At 44.5% G+C, this 22,694-nt stretch overlaps 1 protein-coding gene across 4 annotated transcripts in view; it reads right to left on the bottom strand.

The window, feature by feature from the left end:
* Nucleotides 1–22,694, bottom strand: part of HPCAL1 (hippocalcin like 1) — a 67,825-nt gene that overhangs the window by 36,623 nt on the left and 8,508 nt on the right. For 2 of the 4 annotated variants that reach the window (XM_050894122.1, XM_050894124.1), the window contains exon 2: nucleotides 14,465–14,511. The exons of 1 other annotated variant lie outside the window; for it this stretch is intronic. The gene's annotated coding sequence lies outside the window, so the exon portion shown is untranslated. Of the gene's footprint in view, nucleotides 1–14,464; nucleotides 14,512–14,908; nucleotides 15,045–22,694 lie in introns of those variants that run through there. One more of the 4 variants, XM_050894123.1, reaches the window with a different exon arrangement.

The following is a 22,694-nucleotide window of genomic DNA, read 5'->3' as shown; positions in this document are numbered from 1 at the left end:
GGAACCTGTTTGTTTGTTCGGGTTGGAAGTCTACTCCCCGCTCTCTGCAACAGCATGAGATTGGACTTGGCAATCAACACAGCTTCGTGAAACCAGCTATTTTGAAACATGCTGACCACCACCAGCTCACAGAGAAACCTAAACAACAGGATGATGAGACAGTCTCATGATGTGTGGAGAAAATGATCTTAAAAATAAGATTAAATGGGATTAATTGCCACCTGTAGCCTCATCCCTCAGCACCCATAGACAAGACCACTCTTGGTGCTCTCCTTCAGCATCTTTACATCCATTTTCTGACCTCAGCACACCATCACCCCTCTCTGATCTCCTTCGGCAGGAGTTGCAGCACAGGCTCCCACACGCAGATTTGGAGGATAGGAGGGTTCTGATTTTTAAACATCAGTCATCAGATCCATTTTGGAACAGGCACCAAAGCTACACCAAAACAACCATATCTGTTGCTGGGTGGGAGGAGTCTGTCTCATGTTTACTTATTAAAATTTGGTAGCAAATACGTTAAGACTAAAACCAAGCTTTGCTCTGAATAACCTTAACGTAGCACAGATGTCTGCCTAGAATTCACTCCCTAACTTTGGTGTCCTGAGCAAAAGCAAACTGCATCATCTATAAGCCCTGCCATGACTATTTCTTTCGCCATGTGGAATTAAAAAAAAGTGATTAATTTACCTGAGAAAGCTGGGATTAAAAAAGTGTGCAGTATGAGCCAGTTTTTAAGCCTTCTTGTTCTCCAACGAAAGTGTCACTATCAGAGCACAGGGTTGCCTTTAGGGGACGAGAAAATATTCCCAACAAGGAGATGTAGCTCTTTCCTAGACCAACACTAATTTCTTTTTAATGAGCCCTACCACTTCAGGTAGCACGGGTGCAACCTGGTCTGTAGCTCCATCAAGCCAGTATTCGACCATACACACAGTAACTGGCTTTGTGCCTGCAGTTTGAGAGTTAAACTCAAAACCTCTGCAAAAACAGAATTGCCAGCACACAAGCCAGGGAAGCAAACCTATTATTGTCCAGAGTTACTATTATATTATTAACCAGAACAACTTAAGGAAAGTGTAAGAAGCTATGAGTAACACCATGACTTATGACCAGCTCCACTGCTGCTCACTAGCTCCGAGCCAGTTCAACTGGGGGTACAACCAAACGTATCATTGCTATTCAAAGTAACGAGAAACAGCTTAACCTCTAACCTGAGGAGATACCCTGAGGACATCTCCTCAAACAGAAAGACAATTAAAACCAGCACAAGCACATAGGCAAGTCCATGGCATCAACAGACACCAGAGGATTTTCTGAGTCAGTTCTTTTGATGCAAAGTGGTACATAGCTTTATGACTTGTAGCTGTAAAAATGTTAAAAATGTACAAGTTTACAGAATGTATGAGGAACCAAACTGGAGTCTTTTCTGCAGTCTTGCCTTTTCTTTCACAAATCATTGCATTCAGCTGCAAATCAGACTGCTCCTTAACTACACACTACATAGCCCAAAAGAGAGACCTTCTGAGAAGAAAACCAGGATGTAAGCAGGTATTCCCAGTACAAGGACTACTCCAGATAGTAAAATGATCAATGAATATTCTCACATGCTCTGCACCTGATGCCACCAACTCACAAAGAAGAGCACTTGTGACCTCCCATCAACAAAAGCTCTCAAGCATTGTTATTCACCCAGATTAAGCATGCACCTACGTGCACGAATAAATCCAGCCAACCCCATGACAATTTAAGCATATGCCTCAAATGAAATACAAGATTGAATGTTCTTCTGGCTCAGGGCAGACTTTAAACCCCTTTCATTACATGCTCTTCAGGGCGAGACAGAAGCACAACACTGAAGCAAAGGCATAGACTGAAAGAGAACCGGGCTACAAATCACAATTTATTTTATTGTCAGTGTCTTATCTTTAAACCAGTCTTGCAGGGAAAGAACAGCGGGGAAGAGGCTCAAAAATTGTTTCAAAGACACTACTGCGCTGGCTGTCTGCTAGTAGATTAATCATTTAGTGTCCACTTAGCAATAACCGTAATTGTTTTGGAAGACATTCATATTGCAAAATTGTAAGAGCACATAGTAAGAGTGAGTCAAGTCGAATCTAACCCTTCTTCATTTTACATTTGCTTTAGGCATATTATCTCCAGTACAGAAAGAACCAACTTCAAGGAAAAAAACCTGTCACGTAGATTAAAGTTTATTGATTACCCAGACAACAATTCCAGCCCAGCAATTTGATCTCTCTCCAAGGGGAAAGAAAGAGATGGTATTTACAGAAACTGCTTCTAATGAGAAAACCTTAAGGCAAGGAAGGCAAAGCCGAGAGCAATGAGTATCAATTTTTATAGATTATAAACAAATGTTTGCTCTTTTGCTTTTATAATTGCATTTCCCTTTATAACTACAGTCCCTATGCTCTACCTTCCTCCAGAAACACCCATTGCTAGGCTAGGGTGGCCAAAGCTGGGTTGTATCGCAGTAACTATGGGCAAAGCATGTTAAGCCTTGCTTAAGCTCACTTTGCCAGGGACAGCCTTAAATTTATCAGTTTAAGAAAACTCCTGCAACAACTGGTGTCACCGAGGGACTGTCCCTTTCCCCCCGGTGATTTGAACAGCACATTTTTGCACAGAACTCCATAATGAAGGAGTATTTTATTTCTGAAACAAATCCCAGTGTCCCAAGCAGGTAAGTTCACTTCAGAGAGGGCAGCGAGCCCAAGGAAATCACTTTTCTTAAAAAACAAAACCAAAAAAACCCTGCTTCTCCAAAGTCACCTCCTGACAAGCCAATTTTGCTGAAGGTAATCATGGAGAAGTCTCCCTTGTTGGCTGAGGATCTGAGCCAGCAGGCCTTGGGGAACCAACATGGGCCGCTGCTCCTTCATGGAGCTTCACATGGTTTTCTGCAGACAGAAGAAACTCACTCCTGCAAAGCTAATCCTTGTTACGCTCTCTGTGTTATAGCTGTGGGATGCCAAGAGCGTTGAAGCTCCAACACTTGGGGTAAGCAAGAAAACCCAGCCTCGCAGCTGCTGCAGCTTCTAACAGCCCTTGGCTCTGCAGGTACTGGATTTGCCTTCATCAGATATGAAGTACCTGCAGTTCCTCCATCGTGACAGAAAAGGAGCTAAAAAAAGCAAACGAGCAGAAAGCAACTATGGTTTAAAGAATGCTCTGAACTGAGCTACAGCTGAGTTTGCATGCAAACAGATTTGGGTTTCACGGACAAGCAGCAATGATAGGAGAGGAATTAAGTAAACAGCCATTTGCCAAATATAACTTTCTAAAACAGTTTGTCAGAAAACGGCAACTTTGGCGAAGTGAAGCAATAGGATGGAACGGACATTCTCACAGCATCACGTTTTTATTTAGAGAAGACAAATAAGAAAAAAATAAATACATCTTGCAGATGGCCTGTCTCCGAGTGGCCCTGATAAAAGCGTCTGCGCCCTGACTCTGGGCCAGCCACATTCCAGCTCCAACTGCACAGCCTGCAGAAGCATTAGCAGTAATTAAGAAAAGCAAACCATAGTGATAAGCCAGACCTCTGTAAAAGAAATACGCACTGTGCTGATACAGATTTTGGTTTTGGGTTTGTTTTTTTTCACTTTTTGGTCGATGAACATGGTACACTCCTTATAAAGAAAATTTCCAAGTGCTTCACAGTTGTTCCTCCACCCTTGACTCACTGAATCCCAGATGGAACCCTTGGCATCACTCATCCCAGCAGGTCTCCAGAACAGCCCCAAGGACTTCATGTGTGGCCACCATGCAGATACTGCTCTTCCAAATCGCCACACAAGTGTCCAAAGCGCAGCCCCTGGGAATTTGCTATGATCTCACAAAAAGCATTGAGAACCACTGACCTAGTCCAGTACCTCTTGATTCAAAGCATTTCTCCAAGAATTTCTGCATCCAGCCACCACCCGTTTGGCCTACACCATGTTTTCAGAAGATATACAACCCTGACCTAAAAGCCTCCAGAGGAGAGAGAACCCACCATAGCCTGAAACAATTTGCTTCGAACAGTACACAGCTTTTTGGGGAGAGGTGGGATAGGGGAATTTGATCGTTTTGTGTCATCTCCCTCTTCGTACCATATACAGCTCAGCGCTCACTTGTGCGGCTCACTGAAAGATTAGTTGGCTCGTTCAGGCAGGCAAGGGTAGACACTTAAGATGGTTAAGTGATTTGGGGCAGGATGATCATCTGTCTCCGCCCTGCCCACAATTAATTGTTCCAGGGCCCTTGTCCGTGCTAGGGCTGAGCGCTGCCAGGGGACTAAGTGAAGTGGAGGAGCTGAGCTCCTTCCAGCATGACCGGGAGCATCCCTCCTCCCTCAGCTTCCAGGGGTTTAAAGAAAGCTGGCACAAAGGGAGCCGATCCCATCGATGCTCCAGGATCCTGCTCATTCCACCTAAAGCTCAGTGTTTCAAACAGCAGGGAAATTAAGCAACAAAGCTTTGCGGTAAGCTAATAAATTGTGTTGTGTATCTACGCTCAGATGGCTGTAAAGAGCATGAAAAACTTAAAACAGCCTGCAAATTTCTAAAATTAAACAGTTCTTAGTGTTACAGAGGTCAGCCATCTGTTCAAATGTTCATGTTATAGTTAACTTAACCTTTCTTCTTCCACCCTCCTCTCCTGACTCAAGCATACTCCCCAGGAAGAAGAAAACATGGCTGAAGTCACTGCAGTTAGACAGCTCTCCTCTTCCACAAAGAAATGCCCACAGAAAACACGTTTATGGTTAGGACAGACTACGGAAGCAAAGGAGAAAAGAAAAGTGGTGGAAAGAAGCAGTATGTTATCCAGGTCTCACAGGAAAGCCAAAACCTGCAGAAAGCCGGGACTGCAGGTGACATTCAGAAGAGAACTCATCAGGTTCTGAAAGCTGCGCTCCATGTCCCTGACATGGCAGGAGACCTCCGGACCTCCAGCCCCTCCTTCCCAACCTCTGCTTGGTCTTGCAGGGCTCCTAGAAAAACTAGAGAGCATTACAACATCCAACTTTAAACTGTCATCTCATGATATGGAGGGCTGCAAAGTGAAATATGACTGCTCTCAATGGATTTCACATACATTTCTAATGCAACTGTTCGCTTTAAAAAAATAATAATTTAAAAAAAAATTTTAAAAATCAGTCTGGAGTTACTCAGCAAGCAAGGCCAGCCCCAGGCTGAAACTGAGCTTATAGGGAGAGAAGTGGGCTCTGAGCTGTGTATGGTATGAAGAGAGATGACACAAAGCAACCAAATTCTGCTGTTCGGTATCCTTTCACAGTCTGGGTTATTCTGTCCGCTCCTCTATTCCTTGTAATAAAAGGAGGGAAAAAAAAAAGGAAAGAAAAAAGATTATGAGTTTGATCAAGCTGAAGAATGAGGGGGACAGGGAGACAGAGCCAAAACAAGCTATTTTCAGGAAGAAACCAAGCCTGGGCAGGGGAAAAGTAAAAGTTAAAAAGATGTGAAAGTGGGCGGCTGAGAACGGGTTGGTCTTCTGCAACTGCCAAACCCCCTTGAAATGCCTCTTCAAGGAAACTGGCCAACACACTTCAGATCACGGGTAGCCCATCAGGACCTCTCTGGCACGAAGGAAAAGGCAATACATGCATCTTTACACCTCCAGCTTTAGGCTGGGAATGATGGCTTCAAAGGAGACAAGGCAACACGCTACTTTATTGTGTATCATTTTAAACCAGCAGGAGTTGGAACAGGTTTTGATGGAGATATTTGGATAAAATTCTGTGTAACAGAGACATTGTGCAGAACTACCTACTGGGTTAAACACAGCCGAGTTTAGATGGAGAAAAGTGCCCCCATACTCACTTGGAAACCCATCCAGGAACAGCTGTGAATCCTTGGTATTGCAGGTGGCTTAATTCAGGGGAATAACAGTGAATGAATTATCTGGAAATGTTGCCATTCATTATTTTCTAACACCTCCAGCTTAAAACCTAGCAAACACTTAGCAGCCTGACCTTTGGGATGAATGTAAAAGCAGTGCTACGGCACCAAAACAAAATATTTTCCTGTTTTTTTTAAAGTCAATAAGACCTGTATTATTTGAAGAATGGTAGCCTAAGGGAATCTGTTTCACTGCAAAACTGTTTAGGCAGCTGCCATTAGTTTAAAAGCCCATTTTTGTTTAATGACTGCAGTTTCACATTCTCCCAATGCCATGCATCATAACTGTCATCCCTAAACCTTAGATTTATGAAAGCATCCAGCAGCATCATTGTACTCAGGGGTCTGCTGACATTCCCATTATTAAACCACTTCTTGCAGGTTTTGACTTGCACTTCGGCATAATAAACCCTGGATTCTGCATGGGTGCTGTCACAGAGGTGGATGCTGCTCCACTCCCCCCGGGTGCCTGGGACCCCAGGCAGAGCCATCGTCACCCCCATCCACGGCATCTCACAGAGCACGGGAGGCTGAAGGGAGAAGGATGCTTGAGATGCAATGAGAAATAAAATCAAATTTTTACATTTGTTTAGCTAGAAATAGAACAAGTCCCTTGCCATCATGGGAAGGATTCAGGAGGGATGGAGAGCATGGTAAGGCCCACTCTCCTACTAAGTCACACTTTATCCAGGGTGCAGAGAAAGCATGTGGCTGGAAGCCAGCAACCACAGAGCTGGAAGACGTCTGGAAACAACCAAAGAACCAGATAGCCTGCAAAACCAAAGCCCTTTCCTCAGACGCCCAGCCTACAAACTTTAAAAGCACACTGATTCAAGAGGACAACCTGAAGTCATTTCCCAGGTACTCTACAAAATTCAACATTTAGTACTTTCCTGCTTTGAAATGTCTTTTGCACCTGCTATCTTCTATCAGTCCTCCCTTTAGCAGGTAAATTCATCTCCCACTATCTTTATAGTGGTGAACGGGGGCCATTCAATCCTCTTACCTGACTTTTTAAGTGAGGAGCAGAGTCTGTCAAATATATTTGGTCAAGCTTAAAACAAAAAACCCAAGCAAAACAAAAGGAAAAAGCTCATTTCCTCAGATTCAAAACACTTAGAAAGCACATGCAAACTCAGGGAAGGTACTCCTAGTATATTCTGAAACCAATCTGCTCCAGGTTTTGAATCCTGAACTTTCTATTTTCATACTCTTATATTAACATATCTATTGTGCTCCTTGTTACAGCGTTAAAATATTTCACCATAATTCAGAGAGAAGGCATTTTAACCTAGAAAAAGACTTAAAACCAAACTGCCTTAGTGATTCCAATTTAAATGATCAGAACTAGATAATTAACTATTCTGACATATAGGTAGTAATGGTATATAACAAACAATGAAACATGATATACACCCTTAAGGATATATGCCTTAATACTGACGTGCCACAAAATAATTTTTTGATGCTAAATCCTTAAAATGAAATTTCCTCCCCAAATTACAAAAATTAATATTTTTCCTAAATTATTTTTTTCCTGGCATTTCATTGAAGAAAATGTCAAATTATATTCCCCTTGAAATTCAATGAAGACTAAATATTATTTTTTTGTGGAATGAAAAATTCTGTAGTTGAATCCACTTCCTTTTTACTGTAGCAGATCCACTACATTTTGTAACCACCCTCCATTTGCTGATGAAATCAAAATTGAGACAATTAATTCTCAGGCTTTAGGGTGTAAGACAGCCAGCCAGCAAGCACCTAGCAAAGAAAATCTCTCCCACCGCTCCTGCACCAAAGCAGGAACAGAGATACCAGCTGGGATCTACAGCCCAGTCCTCTTCCAGCTCTCCAATCCTGTCTGCACTTGAACAAAATAGTTCAGTTGGAAGGGACCTACAATGATCATCTAGTCCAACGGCAGATCCTGACGCTTCATCCCAGACAACAACAAAATCTAGACAAGGGTCTGATGGCCACATCTGCTTCCTCCGGTGATGCAGGGCAGCTCTCTGGAAGGGAGCAATTGGGATTTTGATTGCTAAGAGACAAGATTTTCTGGTAACTCAAGGGCAGTATTTATGAATACCAAATGCTTAGGGAGAAGGAAACAAAACTGCCTGCCTTAGCTCGGACTCTCTTTGCTCACACAAAAACCAGCTTGCATCCCACCAACCCCACTGATGCTCCGCTGGAACTTCACCAGAACGCCGTGCAGGAGGAGGGCAACGTCTGGACACGACAGCAGATGTAGATGCAACACTTGGTGGTGTCAGGGGGAAAAAAACCCCAACAATCCCCCTTCCCAAAGCCCCAAACCAAGCCCCCCAAAATAAAACCGTTAACAAAGCAATGGAGCCCAAGCCCCTGGGTCAAAACCCTCAAAATAGGATGGGGTTTTCACCCTTCACTTCAAAAAACCTTTTAATTAACATTCAGAAATTTTTCCCTGCTTTCAAACCTGGCTATTCTCAAACCCAGTGTGCATCCCACATCAAAATTATTCACATATTTTATTATGGCAAAATTGACAATTTATATTCCTCTACCCTAAATAGCATTAGCAGAGATCAGACTTCACCAGCTGATTTCCATACCTAACTCAACAGCTTGCGGTCAGCAGGGAACAGGACTGAAAGTCTTTGCAAGAAGCCAGCTGCGGTGCTGCACTGGCAAACCTACAGCATCTTCTCACCCCTTCAATGAACATGCTGTGCTGCCCATGCCAAACTGTGGAGCATCTAGCCACTACTACTGGCTTTTTTTCTGTGTAAGGCAGAAGTCAAGTAGTTATTGAAAGTTATTCTGCATTCCCAGTAATTAAGGAGAAAGCTGTAAAAATTCCCATCGTTAAAAGTCTACTTCATTTCAAATGAAGGCTTGAAGGGGATGGAAATGCTCATTCACATTTTTTAATGGGCTGAGGCCCCATGTGTCACTATGTGTGTTCATAGTCGCACAACTCGAGACCACACTTGAGACAGCCATGGCTGCTTGTGGTAGCATTCCTGCCAGGATCCTGGTGCCTCTGGGTGCCACGAGCCAATTAGAGCAATTAAGCTGTTTGCCAGCCAGGCCACCCTGGGATGCAGAGCCCAGGAGGACACCCACATTGAGCCGCCCCATCACCACTCCTTTTATCCTGTCAACCATCACCTCTCCTTCCAAATGCCGACAAAGGCCAGAAAGATGCCCAGAAACTCCCCCAAAGAGACAGTGCTGCATCCCCTGCTCTGGAGCAGCCCCCCATCCCAGCAAATCCTGGAGGCGGGAAGTTTAGGGGTGGACAATGTCCTTCCTACTGCGCTCCCCAGAAAGGGGGCTGCATCCAAACCGCTTACAGGAAACGATCCCTGGCCCACTGTAACTCTTCTAGGCGATTCCTAAAGCACCAAAGCAACGTTGTGAAGCCATTTTTGCACCCACAGCTAAAACCAAACCATGCTGACTTTTAGTGGTAACTCCTCTGAGACCCATTGCAAAGAAAACTAATTTTGATCAACTTCATATTTGTCCCAATTGAGGAAAATCATGCCTCACTTCTCATTGCATTCCCTTTCCAAGAAAGGCCATGCTTTTTTTCCCTCCCCCTCTGGAAATGCAATGGCTGGCAGTCTGTCTGACCCGCAGGGATCCAGCCGGACAGACGTGCTGTCTGTAGATATCTCTGACTGCACCCCTCAGCCAACCTCAACCCTAGGGTGTATGTTTATTTTTGCTTTATCAGGGCACCAAGCTGCTGCAGGGTGATAAGGAGAAGAGGAGCAAGAAAAGGATCCACACCAAATTACCACAGCTTTTTTAATTAAGAGGAGTGGGGCCTGATATAAAAGCCAGCGAGGTGGAGGGACACGACTGCTGGTATGATGTCCACGGGAGGTGTCATTTGCTTGAATTAGATGACCCTGCAAGGGCTTAGATGGATGAAACCCACTGCACTCCCTCGATGGCTGCCCAGGTAACTCCACCAAGCATCCCCAAACTTGCTACCCTCTTACACCAAAGACCCCCACTTACACCAAAGCTTTTCCCAGCAAGTAGCAAGTCTCTGACCATAAGCCAAGGCACTCTCTTATTTTATTCCAAGCCTAGCCAACATGATGGAGGTCACATGAAAATTCAAAATTTAATGACTTGCTGTAGAGGAAAGGGGGAGGGAAAAAAAAAAGTGTTGAGCTCATGACTAATCTTTGCAGCTCTTGCTATGGACAGGATTTGTACAGACATGTTGATTTTTTATAAAAATAGTAAATCGTATTATCCCCATGCTGCAAGACCAAAGATTCACAATGATACCTTAATACAGCTTAAATAAAAATAGCACTACCTGAGTCAATCTGAGCATGATAATGCTTTGTAATCCCACACTATTAGAGGATGAACAGTTGTATAGCAGTGAATCAACATGAGATACTTGCATTAGGAGACACTCCTTTTTCATGCTATATAGCAACATCTATACAAAATGTAGAAGGCAGGTGGTGTTTGTAGGCGGCACAGTACATGATGGGGAAAACAGCGCTATTATAGAATAATCCAAACCTGGTACCCCACTATCTTCCAGCTTGGAAATCTTGGCTAATAACTTACATTTTTAAAAGCAAAGCCTGCTTTTAAATTTTCCCTATCACAGTAAAGAATTAATGAAAAAGTTTGAATTTTAAAGGTTTTCAAAAAGTGGGCAATCCCAAAGCCTGTGTGCACCCAGGCAGAAGATTCATTCATAAAAACAAACACAGATGAATAGCAGTGTTGCACATTAATTCTGGTTTTTTTCTTAATATCCTTGAATGAGCAAACAGAGTATGTGGAAAGCAAATGTGCAATACAACATAGAAAAGCTTCAACAGTGAAAATACTAATAAAACCTATTTATAATAAAAATGTAGAAGACAGACTCAAATTGCAATTTTTAAAGGTGGTAAGGAGGAAAAATGCAAGCTTTGATTAGTGACACATTAAACCATAATAAATTCTTCTTAATTACTTTGTTACATAAGCCACTCACACGAGGTACTTCATTTGCTATTGTGCTTCCCATTTGTTCTTTTTTAAGACACATTTTCCAATTAATTGCACTTTTTTTCCCCCACTGAAGTATAGTTTTACGTATGGCAGACATTTGGCCCTCGGAGCTTCCTCCAGAGGGTTTTAGCAGACTGTGGGGAAAGGTAACAGGAAAAGGTAACAACACTGAAAGGTCTCCCTTTCCCCAACAGGATTTGAATCCTCAAACCATGGAGTTTTCCAAGGCTGCAGCACAGAGGATGCCCAGGGAAAGGGGAAAACAGCCTCAAATTCTCCCTTGTCTGGCCTGCTCCCTCCTCCTCCGCCCCGGCGCTCAGCCTGGCTCTGCTGGTGGTTTTTGCTCTCCGCAGAGCCTGGATGCTCACAGGGAGGGTGACCCCATGGGACCCTGGATATGGGTGGGCTGTGGGGAAGCCAGGGGGATGCTGGCAGGGACAGTAGAGGAGGAGCCATGCCAGGAGGCACTGGGACTCAGGAATTACGATATCCCGATGAGGGGGGATGTCCTAGTGATGGAGAAGGTCCCAGAGCCAGGCCACAGGGAGGTGCCCACAGCCCCACTCTATGCACAGGAGTATTTCCAAAAACGCCCCAGCACCAGTGGCAAGAGCATTCCCTGATTTCCATGCCGAGCCACAAGTGGTCCTGAGGTATCTCCAGGAGCCCAACCCTCCAGTACTCCATGCAACCTCCCATTCAAGGGGAGCCACCTTCCCCTGAAAACAAAGGCTGCACAGGTTTCAGCTCAGCTTTCAGTTTAAAAATAAAATGTTTCTCAGAGCCAGTTTGGTAGGACAGATCTCTCAGTCTTTGGCTGCAAAAAGTTTCACTTCAAAATTCAAGTCCTGGATGTTGCATCGATGCACTCCAGCTCCGGACCAGAGAAGCGAGGAGCCCTGTTTCAGCTGCAGAGCCCCACGTCTGTGCAAGTAACAGGCAGTTTCTGCTGTTGTTCACGCTGTTTCACATCCCGTCCTCTGCCTTCCCTGGCCATGGGTCGCAGCCACTCATGTGCTCCTCCAAAAAGCACAGAGGCTACAGCAATGCCACCGCTGCGGCCCCACTGCATCGCACCTGGGACCAAGACATCCCTCACGCCCACATCACATCTCCAACCTCCCAGCACAACCACCCCAGCAGCACCCCAAAACACTCCAAGGCATGAGAGGCCCCAGCTCGGTTGCTGATTCGGCCGTCCTGCCCAGGGCAGCCCCGACGTGGGTGCGTCTCCCATCGTGTGTCTGGCTCCCCGGTCTCCGCTGCTCAGAGCTGCTTATGTGCTTACAGGCAGAAACATGGGTAAGCAGCTTGTTCCATCAGAGCCCGCGGTACCCCATCAGGAGAGCACCCAAGTGCCTGTTCCCCTCTTCCCTAGCTGGCACCCTCACCTCCAGGTGTGCTCAGCTGGGGTAAAATTCAAGCTACTTTCAGGCACTTTCATATATATTTTGTTTTCATGATGCCATACTTCGCTCTGAAGCCACCCATGTGCCACTGGCCACACATTACATTTTGGAAAATGCCCAGCTGGCTCAGCACTGGTCTGCCTTCAAGTCTGTCTCTTACTATATGTTAAATATGAACTGACACAGCCAGACCACCATAAGGCTCCATACAGAAACTGTTACACTCCGGAGATATACTTTCATACTGGTACGGATCATCTAAATTCCCAAATCGGAATAAAAGGACACACCTGAATTTGAAAAGGCGAGGAGGAATACAGACCCAAAGGGACTACCCAGGAGAAAGAAACATTAACTATGGCAAGCACAGCCTGGAGTATTAAGAAGTTTTTTTTACTTATAACCTATTCAGGTGTTACCTGAAACAACAAGAAAAGAAAATTCAATTGTAAGTACAATTTAAACTGACAGTTTAAAATTGCCTGGCCTTTACACACATGGTATTACAGTCACCAACCCCATACTCCCCTCTGCCCTCAGGAAGAGAGAGCTTGATTCATCTTTCAAATTCTCAAAAAGATCAACTGATGATTCAGGTCCCAATATAGCAATTATCAGTACAAACAGCATGCAGGTTTATAATACAGATCCAATCATAGCTGCGGGGCTGGAGAAGAGGAGGGGTTCATAAGCTATTACTCACAAGAGCATTTCGGCAAAAGGCACAGGATTCATAATTTGGCCTTATAAGACTCGTGGTTTACGGACATAAGCCTTAGTCAGAAGAACTGTCTGGGGTTAAATTAGCTCCCCTTATACAGAAAACATGGATAACAGAGTTTATTAAGTAGGGGTTGTTTTCATCGATGAAAGACGTAATTGGTGACAAATACATTTAAAGGACATTAAATAAGACCCTTAAAAATGTTAAATAAGCATTTTCTGGCCAAAATGAGCACGTATTTAAGGTGGACACAAGCACAGTACAACACACCAAACCCCAGCATCCTCCCCTGCCCCAACAAGAAACAAGTGCAGATGGCTACATTTCAGCTGTACGGACACTTCAAATCAACCTGGGACCATCTGTATCAAAAGGCACCTTATCTATGGAAAATACATTGATTTGGAAGATGGAGAAGTCCATTAGAGGTCTGGGACATTCAACCGTAGTTCATTAGTCAGTCTGAACACACAAGAGCTCTAATAGCTTGTATCCTGTGCACTAGGGAAATGCAACTAAAGAAGAAACTTCCTGAGCAATTAATGGGTAATGATATAATTTGGTTAATCTCATTGGAAAGAAATCTAGAATTGAAAGAGGAAACAGGGTACGTATTTCTCTAGAAACAACAAAAACAAACAGCAAAGGGTGCTACAGAGCAGAGTCCCAGCTGGGATTCGCCAGAAGAGATCGACTCCACCAGAGGAAAAGAAATTGCACTGATTTACATCAGCATAAGAGGTGGCTCTCCGGCTGCAACACCACAACATTGGCATTTCTTAGCAATCTCATTCTCCTGCAGCTCGTTACCAATTTAATGTTTCGCTTACTTACAAATAAGGACCTAATGAAGCGCATACAAATGAAATACATGGAAATCTTGGGTGCAGGCAGGACAAAATCAGTCACACACAGCAGAGATTAGTGTGAGTTATGCAGCTCATTTAACCCTCTGAAAGTTGCATTCCTTTAGATTAACACAATTGGACAGAACAGAAGGAAAAAAAAAACCTAAGGTTGCTCTCTGACACAGAAAACACTTTGCCTCCCTGGACAGTGTAGGCTTTTAGTAAAAAAATACAGCGTAATTTGTGCAGATTTTCCCTACAGTCAAATATTTTTAAAAATATAACATTTATTTCACTGATCAAGTCTCAGGAAATTCATTTTAGTGCAAAGATAAAGCTTAACATTTTGATGCCAAACCCCCACTCAAAGATTAGCCTTGCCAGCTTTAAAATTAAAGCGTGCCACAAGCTCAGCAAATGCAAACTTCTGCACCCAATGCAGAACAAAACCCACACTTGTATTTTCTATTACTAATTTTTCTATCACTAATTTAAAGAGTGCCTTGAAAGGAGCAGGCTCTGGAGAGTACTCACCACCTATCTTGGAACCTCTTCAGAGAAAGTCCACGGGGCTCGACTGCCTGGAGGAGAAGACACAAACCAAACATGCTTTACATTACAGCTTTCTTCTAAGTGACAACCTTCCCACTTTTTGGCCTCCCTTGTAAAAAACAATTTTCCCAGATGAAAGAGAGATCAGAATTAGTCTAAACATGCAAAAACCCTGCTCCAGTTCTTACCCTACACTAAGAAACCACTTTGTTGCCTGCATTTGCATTTTATTATTTGTCCTGAAATAGAAAACAGTTCCCATGTTGGAAAAAAGCACAGATTTCTCTCAAATTCGGACAGCAAATTCTTCTGGCATTCAAAAATCTGCTGAAACCACCCTTCCTACTTTAAATCTTTTTTGTAAAACTCATCTTTCAAAATAAGCAAGTATCGAGTTCAGATTCAGAAGGTTTGCTTGGCTTATACCTCAAAATATTACTATGCCAAGATCTAACAACAGGAGAAAAAGAAATAAAATATGAGAGAATCAGTTTCAAGTTTTCTGGAGCCATTAAGCATTGCTCTGAAACGTTAGAAATCACTTCTTTCCGTTGAGCATGCTTCTCGAGAAAGCAGAGTATAATAATTTGCATCCCTTCAGCATCTGCCAGCTGTGAATCCTGAGGGTTCATCAGTGCTTAAGGAGTCACAGACGAGAGCACCAGGAGCGAGCTCACCTGCTCCTGCGATTCCTAATCTCTCAAAACCTGTGGATTAGAAAATCGAAAACAAGTGACTCACTCTGATTCCCACCCTCCCACAGAGCTGACCATGACTTCCTCCACCGCCGAGGCCAGGCATGGCTGGGAAGCATTCATCTCCTCCAGCCTGTCTCCAGCCCCACCACACCAACTTCTTTCCTGCCAGACCCTTGTCTGACCCAGTAACCCCATAACTTCCGCAAACAAAATCCCACCAGGTTTGGGACCCTACTCCCAGGTGCCTCCAGCCCACCCCTAACACACACATTTGGTCTGCCCAACACAAAACCCCCACCACAGAGATCCCAGCCATTACCAAAGCCTCCCAACAGTCTCCTTCAACACTTTACCATCCCTACAAGTAGGAGTTTCTTCCTTTCGTGATACCATTCAAACTCATTACCACTCATTACCTAACCCCCACAGACATGGGGCAGAGGTTTCAGAAGTTCTCCCCTCGCAGCAGCCTTCCAGACACTGCAAACCCATTGTGCCAGTCCTTTGCCTTCTCTCCAGACCAAACACCCCGCTCCTTCCTGTCTTTCCTCTTGGGTCCTGTTCTTCAGATCCCCGCTGGCCTCTCTCGTTTTCTCTACGTCTTCCCCCAGACGCAGTGCCCCACGCTGGCTCCAGTACTCCAGAGATGCCAGAGCACCAGGAGACGCAACACAGGACACAGCAAGTCCATCCTCCTGTTTATGGAAGACTGTGTCTGCTGTTGTTGGGGCAGGATGATGCTGGCAAAGCAGTGTGTGACCCACCACGATCCCAAGACATTTTTCAGCGGAGCCCCTCCAACCACCCCCGGGTAGTCTGTACAGCCAACTCATTCACCAGGGATAACTGCAAGCCCACGTTAACACCTTCGGGTGTGAATGATGGACCCTCCAAGCTAATTTTCTGGTTTTGTCCAAAGCTATTTGAAAATATAATCCTGCCTCCCAAGTGCTTGTAACCTCCCCAGTTTGGTGCTACCTGTTGAGTCTGAACCAGTATTTTATCAAATGCATCAATTACAATGACCCAAGCCACAGGGTCCACCTCTGGAAATCCCCACCCAATACTTCTGAGCTTGACGACATACTGGAGCTAAGCCTGGAGCATGGTTAGCACACCTACATTGCACCATCCATAAGGTAAAAGTTTCACCAAGATTTCTTTTCCCTAGCTTCCCTCTGAGCATATCAAAAAATATGCCAAAAAGCTAACTAGGATTGAAGTACATCATATCATCTGCTCTCCTTCTATCTACAAGACCTGTTACCCTGCTGCAGAAGGAAATTAGGATGTCTGACGTGATTTGTTCCAGACTAATCCATGCTGACTGTTACTCATAAGCACCCAGAAGATGCCTAGGTGGGAAATAATTTATTAACTTCCAGGAAAATACTGTAATAAAAGTCAGACTGACTGTACTGCAATTCCATCTCCTCCTTTTTAAAAAATTTAGCACTATATTTTTTGCTTGTTCATTGTTAAGGAAACCTCACCAATTCTCTACAGGTTTTCAGAAACAATCACCCAGAAGAAATTGAAAAGAACTGAAGTCAAGCAGCCAGCTGAAATCCAGCACCTACAAATCATGAGAGCGAGACAAGTGTCACGGAGGTGAGGTCCGGGCATCCTGCCCTGCCTTGGGGTCACCAGCCACCCCCTGCAGGTGCCCTCTTCCCTGATCACTGGTGGTGCTGGTTGACCGGCTTTTACTGAAGACCAACCCTGCCACGTGCGTCCTCCCAACATTTGGGGGATTGTTTTAAACAAGCCCTTTCCTAAGGCCCAGAGAACCTGGAAGAAAAAATAAAGAAAAAGAAAAACCCTTAAGTGAGTGCTCCCTAAATGGTTCTTTTCCTATTTTCTCCTGGTATCTTCCCTTGTCAGTGCAGATGTTAACTACATCAGTCTTCTGCTCACAGGAAGGAAGATCCAAGACTCCATGAAATTTTCTATTACTCTTGAGATCCTCAGGCAGGCGCTCACAAATGTTGCAACCTGGCAGCAATACAAGCATTTAAACAAGTCATTTTAGCTTCAACATCTTTTTAGGAAGAAAACCTAGTATCTTCATTTTATACAGGGATGGATGTTATCTCTCCAAGTTGCCAACCCAATGAAATCCAATGGAAAGGCAAGGTAAGGACTGAATCCGGTCAATGGCGAAATAGGAAACACAACCCAGAAGCTCTTCTGATTTCTCTTCTGTGTTGCTGGTACAAAATTGTTGTGCCTTCCCCATTCAACAAACCTTACAGACTAGTGCAAGATTATTTGGCCATATTTATACATTCAAAATAAATGGCATTTCCCAGTCCTTGGCTAGATTCTGGCATCCCAAAAGACTTTCGGGAAAAAAAATGGCTAAATTCTTATAATCATACAAAACCTTTGCTCCAACCTGATGGAGTAGAGGGTGACCGGACAGCACACGTTAATCTCTATGTTAACAGCACATGAAGTATTTAAATCCACTGCCAATTAAAAGTAAGATATAATTGAATTAGCAGAAGCAACTTATGGCAGAAATTCAATTACAAAGCAGAATTAAAGGAAGAGATGTCAGTAACTTTTGGAGGCTGGGCAGGAAGAGGCAAGTGCATCAATCTACTATTTTCACAGCTGCTAGCAAAAAGCTTAAGGAGGAGACTGCTCCAAAGAATCATTTGTAAAGATCCTCCTTATGAAAAGAGCTTCACTGACGGACTGGAGAAACCAAGGTGACAAATGGTTTTTCTAACCATGCTTTGACCTATCTGGCAGGGGTAAAACTCCCTCCCAACGGTCACGCATCACCCACCCCTGCCTCCCCCGCGGGCACTGCAGCTCTGCCAGGTCCTGCAGCGTCCTCAGACCTGCCTTAGCTTGCACCAAAACCATTGCAGGCACCTTTATTTTTCTTTTGTCTTGTTTTCCAAGGTGATTTTAACGCCATTCCTTTGCTTCGAGTCATAGACATTATATATTAAGTAGATTTCTTTCTACGTGATGGAGAAGCCTCAAGTGTTGTGGGCACTTTTCTTTCTTTAATGGCCACTATTTTACCCTGCCCTGTTCTAGCCTCCATTTGTTCCCCTTTGGCTGATACTATCCTTGATCAATCTCAATGCTGATTACCAATAAGGCCCTCCCACACCTCCAAGGTTCAGCTTTCATAACTGCATTAAGACTAATCAATACTGTTATTAACGTTGCTACATTTGTGGATGGTGTGACCTGCCTGCAAACACCGCATGCAGCAGTGGAGATAGCCCCCAGCACTACATGAAGTCTCTGCTCTCCCTGATTTGCAATTTCTTTTTCAACTAGACTCTGCTATTTTATAAAAATGTGTCTTTTTTTTCTTTTTTTCCTGCAAATGCAAACAGGTGAGGGCTTGTAGGACATACAATTTTGCAGTCCCCGTTACATGTGGGTAGCAACAGTCCATGGACAGCCAAGAAACTAATTGTCCTGTCACTTGCTATGCAGTTGAGCTGGATGATCATTGTAGGTCCCTTCCAACTGAACTATTCTATTCTAATTTTCCTCCAGTTCCCCCCAGCTGGCCAGCTCATCACCCACTACTGCACCTCACCTTTGGCTGTTGCACTTCTACACACACTTGTGGATGCATCCACACTGCATGTGTAGCCATGCCAGCACTCGTGCCAGCTGACAAACTGCTCTGGAGTGTGTCCACCCACCCCTTCCTCCATAGCACAGTCTCTTCCCATTCACCTCTCGCCCCCTTTCTCCTCCTCACCTTTCACACCAGGCCTGTAAGCCACCATGCTCGGAGCCCACCCAGCAGCTCTGAGAGATCCCATCTTGACATATAATTCAACCCACAATGCAAGGTAACTCCCAGAAGACTCTATCCTCCAGGTTTGTTTTCTTTAAGGCCCCTGCATCCCAGAAGAGGAGTTGGTCAGTTCACCCTGTCCATCAAAGGATTGTCACTACCCAAGCTTATTTCCAACCTGCGTAAGTCCCAGGGATCACTTACCCCACTCGGCACAGCTCAGAGAGCCCAGATGCCACCGCAGCCCAGCCCAGGCTCATTTCCCTTGGCTCCTGGGCAGGTTTTCTAGCCCCTACTGAGCTCCAGGGTGCTACAACTGGAGATTTAGATGCTGGCTAATGTAAAAAGCTAATTCAAGTGTTCTCCTCAATACCCTGCTATGGCTGCAGGGCAGATATACCTCAGGCCGTGCGTCCCCTGAGGGGCTGGTACTGCTGAGAGAGATTTCTGTTGTGTCAACAAGAATAAAAGGCTGCCTCTCCGTTCTCTGCCTTGGATACTGCTTAGTGGCACCTCTCCCGTTACCACTTCACCTAAGCAACGTGCTTGCAACACCCCTAGAAACGTATTATAATCCAACCACTGCAATGGGAAACTGATGTATGGAGACGCTGCAGCCTCCCCAGGAACATCTCGGGAGGCATACAGTTAAGTTAGAGACTGAATGTCGCTCCCTCGAGCCCCAGGCCACCAGCCAAGCCACAAGTGCATCAGCTCTGGTAGCAGATAGGAGATACGCCCTATACCTGCTTCCAGCTGTCACCACGACTGTAACAACAGTGAATCTCACCTTGAACGCATCAAACTGGACACATGCAGTGAGATGGTCACACAGCCCAAAAACTCTCGACGAAAGTTCCCAGCAGTCACCGTAGCGAAGCACCACTTCTCACACAGAAGATTGTAACCACACGGCTGCCAGAGCATGAAGGAAACACCAAGCGCTGACAGTATCAGGAAACGGCAACATGGAGGAGTTCAAAACATTCCTCGGAGGCCGTGTTTGCTTATTTGGAGCACATCCTGCACCTGTTGACTGAACAGACTGAACAGGCTCCCAGGCTACTTTGATTTCTCATGCTGTAAAGCAGCCTGCATTTTCAGAAAGTGTCCAGCTCCTGCCAGCTCTCTGCCTTCAGGCTTTCTCCCTCTGCAGTTTATTTGGACAACTTTCCAACTACAAATTTTTGCAACCTGAAGCCTGTTGCAGCATCACTGGTACCTACACCTGCTCACAAAGCCACCCTGACACTGTTTGGTGAATTTAACCTGTAACAGCGAGGTGAAATGCAAAGCCAGGTCCACCTCTCAGCAGAGAAGACAGAACAAAGAACGGTGGATATTGTACCATTAAAAAAAAAAAAACAAAACAGGGATAGTGGGGCTGCTGGGTGTTGCGGGGATGGTGGTGTAATCTCTGCCCCGGCACAAGGTTGTTTCCCTTCAGGTTCCCTTGGCATTCAGGTCTATCAGCTAAGTCAACAAGTCCTGAGAGCAGGACAAGATGTTCACCTGGGTGCTTAAATGTAAACTCTCCAAGTGAGTAAGAGACTTATGTCTCTGTATGGAAGACTGTGACTTGTGCTCCTACCCAAGCAGGAGCGTCACACCTTAGCTGTGAGACGTCAGAGTTGGGGTCACAGAAGTCACAGAAATCCTATCAAATGAACACATCTATCCCCTCGATTCTTACTGTGGGATTTTAGGAAACGCTCCATGCTGCCCTGCACATCTCCATTGCACGTCTCCCATGCTGGAGCTTTGTTTACAGCACAGAAACACTTGGAGTACAATCCAAAAAGCTTGGACCTAAGTTAGTAGAAGATTAGGTCTACAGTGAGTAACTGTTGTTCCACATCTCCAAAACCCCCACTCTGAGCATCCCGAAGGTTTATTTATTGAACACAGCTGCAATGTAGTGGTTAAACCATTGACTGAAGAACAGCCTGAAGCGTGTGGTACAAGAATCTTATCTCTGGCTGATGCTATCGTAACACAAACAGTTATCCGTGCCAGATTCAAGGGAACAACAGGGAAACCAATGGAATCTGAAAGAAGCCTGTGCAAAGGAGAAACCTGCATGCCAACAAGGCCTATCATGAAATACATCATGGGCTACACAGCCACAGATTCATCTCGGTGGAGGCAGATGCAATTCCCCTGGCTTCGGAGGAGTTTTGCGCACTTCAACCCAAAGCTGCAGATTGCACTTCTGCATTACACGTCGGTTTTGGCTCCAGTCCCTCCTGCTAACAGACTCACAAGTTGGCCGATAACCTTTGGCCACTGAGGATGACCATGCCGTGATGCCCTGCTTCAGAGGGGTGAGGAACGGGTACAACATCTCCTCTGCCCAATTCAATGAGTAATTAATATCTGCAGTCCTTAGCACAGTTTTACACAAGCCAAGCTATTTGGCTTATAAAACACCCCCCAAACTTGGGTTCCACAGACACAACTAAAAGGAAACGACAACACGGTAAGGAAGCTTTACAAATTCAAGGGTAAGCAAAGGCTTTTTCAGGACAGCACTAGGGCTAAGACTAGAAGCCGAGATGGGTAAGTTGATGTTATCGCAGAACTGATTGCCAAAGTAAGCTGTATAAGCTCACGTACTGCACTAAATTCCCCTAGAAGTTGAGTGTGCATGAAAGAAGGAAAGGAAGGTATGGAAATTCAAAGACTCTGCCAAGCAAATGCATTACATTTTATTGAATCTAATTTAAAGTGTCAGAACAAGATTAATTATTTTCACTTACATATTTTTCCCTTACTGAATTGCAGGGCTGTTTTGGTGGGTTTTTTTTCCAAAAAGACTATTGACAAATGCCACATACTGCCTGGTCTGACTTGCACACAAGCGATCAGCCTATACAGTTAAAAAGGATACAGGCAGTTGGGGACAGAACAGTGCCAGTTATTTACTCTACTTCCTCTTTTAAACTTTTTTCCAATACAATTAACTAAATTATGTCATTACACATTCATTGTCCAGGAAGTTTCTTTCTTCCCCTTTTTAGCCTCCTTTTCAGTTGCATTTCCCTGCTTCACAGGATGCTCTAAACTAAATGTTACGTTCAAGTTACACAATAAAGATTTGGGAGGGATGGAGTGAATAAGGAAGGTCATGGAAAGGGAGGTATCTGCTAAAATAAGATTTGCTAGGCAGCTACGCAGGACGTAGTGTCAACTGCCTTTTATTAAAGCAGATTGCAAATTTGTATGAGCTAAGATACCAGGTGGAGGGACACAACAGAGCAGTAGTTGAAAGAGTTCTAAAACTTTCCAAGGACTGAATGAAGCCTGAATTTATTAAAAAACCAAATTACAGTGATAAATGCTGTTATGGCACAGCCAAGGTGCCTCATATAACCTTAACCCTCTCTGCATATTGAGGCTCTTCTACGCTACATAAAACCACACTCCAGCTACAGAATATGCAGCTGTGTTTAAATTGAGTTTATCACAAACTAGTGCTCCTGGGCAGATCATTTATTCATTTAAAAAAATTTACACATTCTCATCTTTATAATTATAAGGGGAAAACCACCTTGAAAGCAAAGCAAAAACCAGATGCACCGGTGTCTTGTTAACCTCCAGAGAGCTGGAAAAGCAACATTAAGAGAAAAACTTCCTGCACACATCAATCACAGCTTTAGAGGCTGTAAAACATCAACCTCAGGTGACAAAGATTTTTCCAGGCTGATGGGTCTTCCCTGCTCTGCCAGGACAG

This window comes from Gymnogyps californianus, chromosome 3 (assembly GCF_018139145.2).
Source record: "Gymnogyps californianus isolate 813 chromosome 3, ASM1813914v2, whole genome shotgun sequence".
NCBI lineage: Eukaryota > Metazoa > Chordata > Aves > Accipitriformes > Cathartidae > Gymnogyps > Gymnogyps californianus.
Note: the sequence above shows the minus strand (reverse complement) of the source record. Positions and strands in the feature narration are given on the sequence as shown.